Source organism: Myotis myotis, unplaced genomic scaffold (genome assembly GCF_014108235.1).
Source record: "Myotis myotis isolate mMyoMyo1 unplaced genomic scaffold, mMyoMyo1.p scaffold_m19_p_2, whole genome shotgun sequence".
NCBI lineage: Eukaryota > Metazoa > Chordata > Mammalia > Chiroptera > Vespertilionidae > Myotis > Myotis myotis.
Window position 1 is genome coordinate 94,410,372 of NW_023416324.1, and position 7,296 is coordinate 94,417,667.

A 7,296-nucleotide genomic window follows, 5' to 3' on the forward strand; every position below is an offset into this window, starting at 1 on the left:
TCCTCAACAAAATATTAGCAAACTGGATCTAGCAATACATTTGAAAGATCATACACCATGACCAAGTAGGATTTATTCTGGGGATGCAAAGCTGGTTTCCTATATAATAAAAGCCTAATATGCAAATTGCCCCCTCGACCAGGAATTCAACTGGGAGTTTGACCCAGAGTTCAACCAGGGGGTGGGGCCAGCCAGCCAACTGCCCACAGCCCCTCTCTCCAGCCAGCCCTGCCCCAGCCAGTGGCAGCAGCAGGCAGCTGGGGGAAGGGAGGCCCCAGCTGGCAGCTGGCAGCCTCTAGGGACCGTACCCATGCACGAATTTGTGCACTGGAACTCTAGTAATATTAATAAATCAATAAATGTGATACTTCACATAAACAAAATGAAGGATAAAAGTCACATGGTTGTATCAATTGACACAGAAAAAGCATTCAACAAAATCCAGCACAAAATTTTTATAAAAACTCTCAGCAAAGTGGGAATAGAAGGATTATATTACACGATAATAAAGGCCCTATATGACAAACCGATAGCCAACATCATACTCAATGGGCAAAAACTAAAAGCATTTCCCTTAAGAACAGGAATAAGACAGGATGTCCACTTTCACCACCCAGTCAACATAGTACTGTAAGTCCTAGCCACAGTAATCAGACAAAAAGGAAAAATAAAAGGCATCCAAATTGGAAACAACCCAAGAGCCCATAGTAGATGAGTGGATAGCAAAGCTGTGGTACATTTAAACAATGAAATACTATGCGGCTGTAAAAAAAAAGGATATTTTATCCTTTGAGTCAGCATGGATAAACCTAGAGATTATTATGCTAAGCAAAATAAGCCAGGTAGAGAAAGACAAATATCACATGACCTCACTTATATGTGGAGACTAATGAACACAATAAACTGATGAACAAAACAGGGCCAGAGACATGGAAGTAAGGCACTAACTGACAGATCTCAGAGGGAGAGGGGGCAGAGAGTAGGAAGAGATTAACCAAAGCACTTATATGCATATGTGCATAGACAATGGACACAGACATTGAAGGCCTGGGGTAGGGCAGGAGCCAGGTATAGGGAAGCTAAGGCAGGAAAGTGGGGGACATCTGTAATCCTCTCAACAATAAAAATAAAATTTAAAAAACTGAATATCAACTTCTTCAATTCGGGGGAATTTTTTCTACAAAAATTAGATATATCTTTTTATGTATAATTACTCAATATTATTGATGCTGAAAAAAATTAGTGAAATAGAAGGAGTTTTTTACCCAAAGAGAAATATTATCATGATATTCTCTCCCCAACTTATCTCCTTGACATTCCTCATTCATTATAAATCAAAGATAATGCATAATTAATTATATATTAATTAAAATTTGGGAGAGCCAGTTGCCACTGTGTGTGTGTGTGTGTGTGTGTGTGTGTGTGTGTATGTGTATTAGAACCCTATTTACTCCACTAGTAAATTCCTTATTGATGCCTTGACACAACTCAACCATTCACATATGTAGACATATACACATATATAGGATGTGTATATACCCATGTATTTTTGTCATGTAGACAAAATCTAGGCTTTGTCAATTTGATTTGCTTGTCCTGAAGGTTCAAGGGTCACCAGCTTGGTTATACTGCTCAGGCTTTCCACTGACTACAGTTATTGAGAAAGCTATTCTTACTGGTTCCATGTTTGGAAAGGGAAGCAAGTTACTATAATTTGAGTTGAACAGAGCATGAGCAGAACATATGTACATTATCCAGAGTTTAGGAAGGGCATTTGGCCAGGAGAAGCACATGCAAAGACAGGGAACTCTTTCTACTTACCTGGTACTTTTCTGGGCCTTTTCCTCCCTCCTTTTGACCTTAGTTAGCTTTCCTTGATGGAGCTTACCTGCCTTACTCCAGCACAGCTGATTAAGAAGCATGAGAGGGAAGATTCACTTGGTCACTCCTTCATTTATTCCTTTATTCAAATAGCATTCTTGAGGACCTACTATGTGTCAGACAAAATAGACATAAATCTTGCCTTCTTGACTCCTACAACTCAATAGGGGAGATAGACATTAAGCAAATATTATAATCAATTAATTGATAAACCATCATTGCAATAAGCACAGAGCACTGGTAGAATAACATATTGGGTATCCTGTAGCTCTTTCCCATGCTAAATCCTAAAGCCCTCCTAGCACCCAAGATATAAAACATTCTAGTGTAAATTGCTGTGATACTGGAGAAAGAATAAAAAACTCAGAGTGACTGGGGGCTGCTTACAACTGTATTGCTTTTTCCAATATCTAAGGTCAAAATATGACATTCTGCCTTCTTTAGAACTCTGTCCTTTCACTGAATTAATTGGTAATACTGTTTTACGTATCTGTAGTGAGTTTTAAAGGACTTTCACACATGGAGTTAGTTGCTTTACAGTCTCCTTTTTATTTTTTGGAACATAGTGGAATAATCACTACTTAATTAATTATCCATTTGATCTTTAAAAACATTCTGTGGTATAGATAGAGCCTATTTTTATAAATTCTTTTATTTATATTTAGTTAATTATTATAGACTAGAGGCCAAATACACGAGTTGATGCACGGTGGGGTCCCTCCCAGCCGATCGAGGCCCTCTCGTCCAGTCCCAATTAGGGTGGCAAGGGGGAGGGACCGCAGGAGGTTGGCTGTGGGATCACACTGACCACCAGGGGGAAGCTCCTGCATTGAGCATCTGCCCCCTGGTGGTCAGTGCGCATCATAGCTACCAGTCAGTCATCCAGTCATCCCATCATAAAGGTCACTTAGGCTTTTATATATATACACTGGAGGCCCGGTGCACGAAATTCGTGCACTGGGGATGGGTGGGGGGTCCCTTAGCCCAGCATGTGCCCTCTCGCAGTCCGGAACCCCTCCCTCCTTACTGCCCACCTGCTTGCTGCTTCCTACCGCTCGGCTTGCTGCTCCTTAGTGCTGCCGCGAAGGCCTTGGGTCTGCTGGGTGCCGGGCCTGCGGGTTTGTGTCTCTGATACCCCCAGCAGCCCCAGCACCTTGATGGCGGGGCTTGGGGCTGCAGGTCTTTGATCAGGGCCCCAGCAGCCCCAGCACCAAGGTGGTGGGCCTTGGGGCTGCTGGGTACAGGCCCCCGCTGCGTGTTTGTGTCTTCTATCAGGCCCCCAGCAGCCCCAGCAGCCCCAGCACCGCCTAAATAACTTAAGGGAAACTTTATTTAGTCTTCTTTTAAAAGCAATCTAGTTTAAAAATGAGTTGCAGTTAAGAGAGAACAAAGAACATGGTACATAAGAGTGAGATAGACAGACAGAGGAGAGGCTGGGTACTGGTCAGGGGCTTACATGCCAACTGTTCTCCACCTGGGAAATGATGTAAAATCGGTTTCTTTAGTTTTCTGCTCAACCGTCTTCTCCAGCAAGTGGAGTGGCATCTGCTTGCTTCTCCCTGGGGCCTGGCTTGGTGGTCGCCTTGGGGTCTGGCTGCGCTCCAGCAGGATCCGCACTGGCCTGCCTGCTCCGCCTGGCCCTGTCCACACGTTGCTTCCTCTGAATCTTCCTTGGGCACAGCCCCAGTCCATCACCTCCTCCTGTGTCTCCCACCACCAGGGCAGATAAAAAGGCCCACACAGAGTTCAGGTCTGCAAGGAAATGGTCCTCTGCTTTCAGAACCTTCGGGATCTCCTCTTGCAATTGTTCCCTTCCATGACCTACCTCTGGAATCTTCCCGGAGCACCGCATGCCTGCCCTCCAGTAGAAGGTTGTCTTTGTGTGACTTTCAGGGCAGCCTTCAGGGCCTGGTGGCCTCACTGCAGCCCTTCCACGTTGGGCGCCGGGCCTGAGGCCAGGCCGGGAAGGCGGGCGGCTCCCCAGCAAGACCCGCTGCACCAGGCACATGTGCGCCCGCCCCGGACCGCGCCCTCTAAGCATGGCGGCTCCACACTGCTCAGGGCCTGGGAGTTAAGCAGCAGGGTGGTCCTGATGCGCTGGTGGCTGTGGCAGCCAAGCAGAGTTCCGACAGGCTGCGGCTGGGGGCTGGGGCGCCCCCTGCGTGGCGGCTCCTGCGAGCAGCTGCAGGAGGCTGGCCTCAGATTTGGACTTGAGCAGGTGGGGCAGGCGGGGCAGCAGCTGGACAGGGTGGCGGTGGCGGAGGCGGGGCAAGGGCGGGGGTGAAGGGGCCTGTGGTAAATCTAGGGGCCGGGGCGCTGGCTCCACCACAGGGGCTAGGGTCGCAAAGTCTTGCAAGGAGGTGGAGGAGAGGGTGCCGTAGGCGGAGTCCATGGAGCAGGAGCTGCCCTCCCCGGGGCCCAGGGCCAGCAGCTTGCTGGTCAGTGTGACAGATGAGGCGGTGGTACTGAGGGACATCTCGTCCGATTGGGAGCTGAAGGGGCCGCCCTCGAACTCCGTAGAGGAGAGCGTCTCCCCTGGCTCCAGCACCACCAAGGCCAGGGTCTCCGTGGAGCTGTCCGAGGCGCAGTGCTGGGTGTCCAGGCTGTTGTTGCTTTTGGGCAGGATGGTGGGGAAGCTGGCGGCAGAAGTACTACTCTCCCCACCCTCCTCTTCCTCCTCACCTTCCTCCTCGTCCTCCTGCTCCTCCTCCTCCTCCTCCAAGCTCTGTAGGTGCTGCTGGCTGCCCGCGTGCTCCTACACATGCAGCTGCTGCAACTGGTTCTGGGCATTGTAAATGGAGCCCCCCCAGCCCCGGCACAGAGCCTGCCCGCTGGCCTGGAACGTGTAGGCCCCCACGGCGCTGTGGAACTTGTTCAGGTAGATGAGGAGGAAGGAGCCAGGGTCCCGCAGCTCCCGGCACACGATCTTGTCCACCAGCAGTGGTGGCCTGATGACCCTAGTCCCCTCAGCCTTCTTCACTGCCTTGGTCACTAAGAGTAGGTCCGTGAAGAGGAAGCAGTACACATCCATCTTGCTGTCCTTTCCCTCCTTCATCCTCAGGCTGCCCTCCAACATCAGCTGACGCGTCTCCTCTGGGGAGGCACCAGGGATGGGCACAGTCAGGTCCAGGTGCAGAAATTCCTTCAGGAGCTTGTCCACCTCGTCGTTGCTACCCTCCACCACCTCGTAGGCGTCCATGCAGCTCACCACGGCGGCCAGCTACTGCCGGTCCTGTCGCTGCCGAATGCACGCGTTCACGTGGTGGATGAAGCGCTCCACGGAGCTGATCATGGTGATGACGGCCTCCTTGGCACGTGGCTCGTCCCTCTTCCTCAGCACCGACTTGAGCAGCAGCGGGCACTTGGTGAGCCGCTGGTGGGGCTTGGCGAGCATGTCGCTCAGCTTCAGCCGCTGGCACTGCTGGTGCTTCTCGGCCCAAGTCACCTAGGCCGGGAAGAGGTTGTTGTCGCGCAGCAGGCTGCGCATGTACTCCATGCAGCCCTCCTCCTCCATGCAGTACCAGATGTAGGGCTTGAAGAGGGAGCCGAACATCTTGAAGCCTTTGAGGAGGTCCCGGGCTGCAGCAGCCCCCGCGAGCGCAGCGCCTTCTCCACCATCAGCGCCATCACGCTGCCCCACAGCCCGCGGTGCAGACGCGTGATCTTGGGGATGTTGCTTAACAGGAGCGGGTCTTGGAGGTGTGGGGACTCCTCCCCAGGGCGACCCTTTAACCAGGAGTCCCCGCCGCTCCATTCACCCCCTCGGCCAGCGGGGAGCGCCCTAAGTGGGTCCGCTGCTCTGGGCGCTGTGGAGGAGGAGACCGTGGAGGGCGAGGCCCTGAAGCAAGAGGAAGCCTTGGAAGGCAGGCAAGGAGCCCAGGACGCATTGCGCCCCCGCCACCACCCCGAGTCCCCTGGGGCCTGCACGCAGGAGGGCAAGGCCCTGAAGCAGGAGGAGGCCCCTGAAGGCGGACGGCTCCCCAGCACTTCCCGCTGCACCAGGCCCATGTGCCCCGCCCCTACCCGTGCCCTCCAGGCCTGTGCGGCTCCACACTGCACTCAGGGCCTGGGCAGTGCTCCAGGAGCAGGGCATGGAGGTGTCCGGACTCCTCCCCAGGGCGACCCTTCACCCTGGAGTACCCACCGCTCCAGTCACCCCCTCAGCCAGCAGGGAGCGCCCTTGGTGGGTCCTCTGCTCTGGGAGCTGGGGAGGAGGAGGCTGGCGGAGGGCGAGGCCCTAAAGCAGGAGGAAGCCTTGGAAGGCAGGCAAGGAGCCCAGGACTCAAGGCATCCCACTGGGGCTTGCACCCAGGAGTGCCATGTCTGTGGCAGGGCTACCGGCTGGGCTTGGAAGTGAGTCCTCCACGAACAGTCCCAGCAGCCTGCCTGGTGTGGGCGGGGATTCCGGGTCACCTTGAGGGAGGCTCTGGCCTTTCTCTGCTCCTTTCCTGGTGGAGCAGTGGGACTCCAGCACTGAGGTCAGAGGAGCCGCCTTCCAGCCCCCAGGCCGCTTCTCGGAGTCAGAAGTTTCGTCATTGGCCTCTGCTTAGGGCAGGACCTCTGCACCCCCAGGATGCATAAACACACAGGGCTTCCATCAGGCTCCGCTGATCCCGGGGCCCGGAAGGCCTTGCTCCTCCGCTGATCCCAGGGCCCTGAGGCCTCCCAGCTCTGCTGATCCCCGGGCAGTGAGGCCTCTCTGCTCTGCGGCTTCAGGGCTGTTTGGCTTCGCTCCACAGCTTGGAGCCTGAGTATGCAAATTAATCGCCATCTTTTAGCTTCTATAATTGAAACATTGTATCTTTTGGAACTGTTGCTTCAGGAGCTCAGAGCCCCCCAGCCACAGGCGGGGAACCTTGGCTTCCTCCATCGCTGGGGCAACCAAGCCTCCTGTTCTCAGCTGCCTGGCTGCCAGCCGCCATCTTGGCTGGCAGTTAATTTGCATATTGCCCTGATTAGCCAATGGGAAGGGTAGCGGATGTATGGCTAATTACCATGTTTCTCTTTTATTAGATAGGACTAGAGGCCTGGTGCACAAAAATTTGTGCACTCGGGGGGGGGGGGGGTCTCTCAGCCCGGCCTGTGCCCTCTCGCAGTCTGGGACCCCTCAGGGGATGACCACCTGCTGGCTTAGGCCCACTCCCCAGGGGATTGGGCCTAAGATGGCAATCAGGCATCCCTCTGGCAGCCCGGCAGCCCTCAGGGAATGTCCACTTGCCAGCAGGGAGCAGGCCTAAACTGCAGTCAGACATCCTTAGCACTGCTGAGGAGGCAGGAGAGGCTCCCACCACCACCGCAGTACTGGCAGCCATCAGCCTGGCTTGTGGCTGAGCAGAGCTCCTCCCATGTGAGAGCGCCCTGACCACCAGAGGGCAGCTCCTGCATTGAGCATCTGCCCCCTGGTGGTCAGTGTGT

At 53.7% G+C, this 7,296-nt stretch overlaps 1 pseudogene; it reads right to left on the bottom strand.

Annotated features, from left to right (window-relative positions):
• Nucleotides 1–3,938: 3,938 nt before the first annotated feature.
• On the bottom strand, nt 3,939–5,889 carry LOC118675595 (annotated as a pseudogene).
• Nucleotides 5,890–7,296: the final 1,407 nt, after the last annotated feature.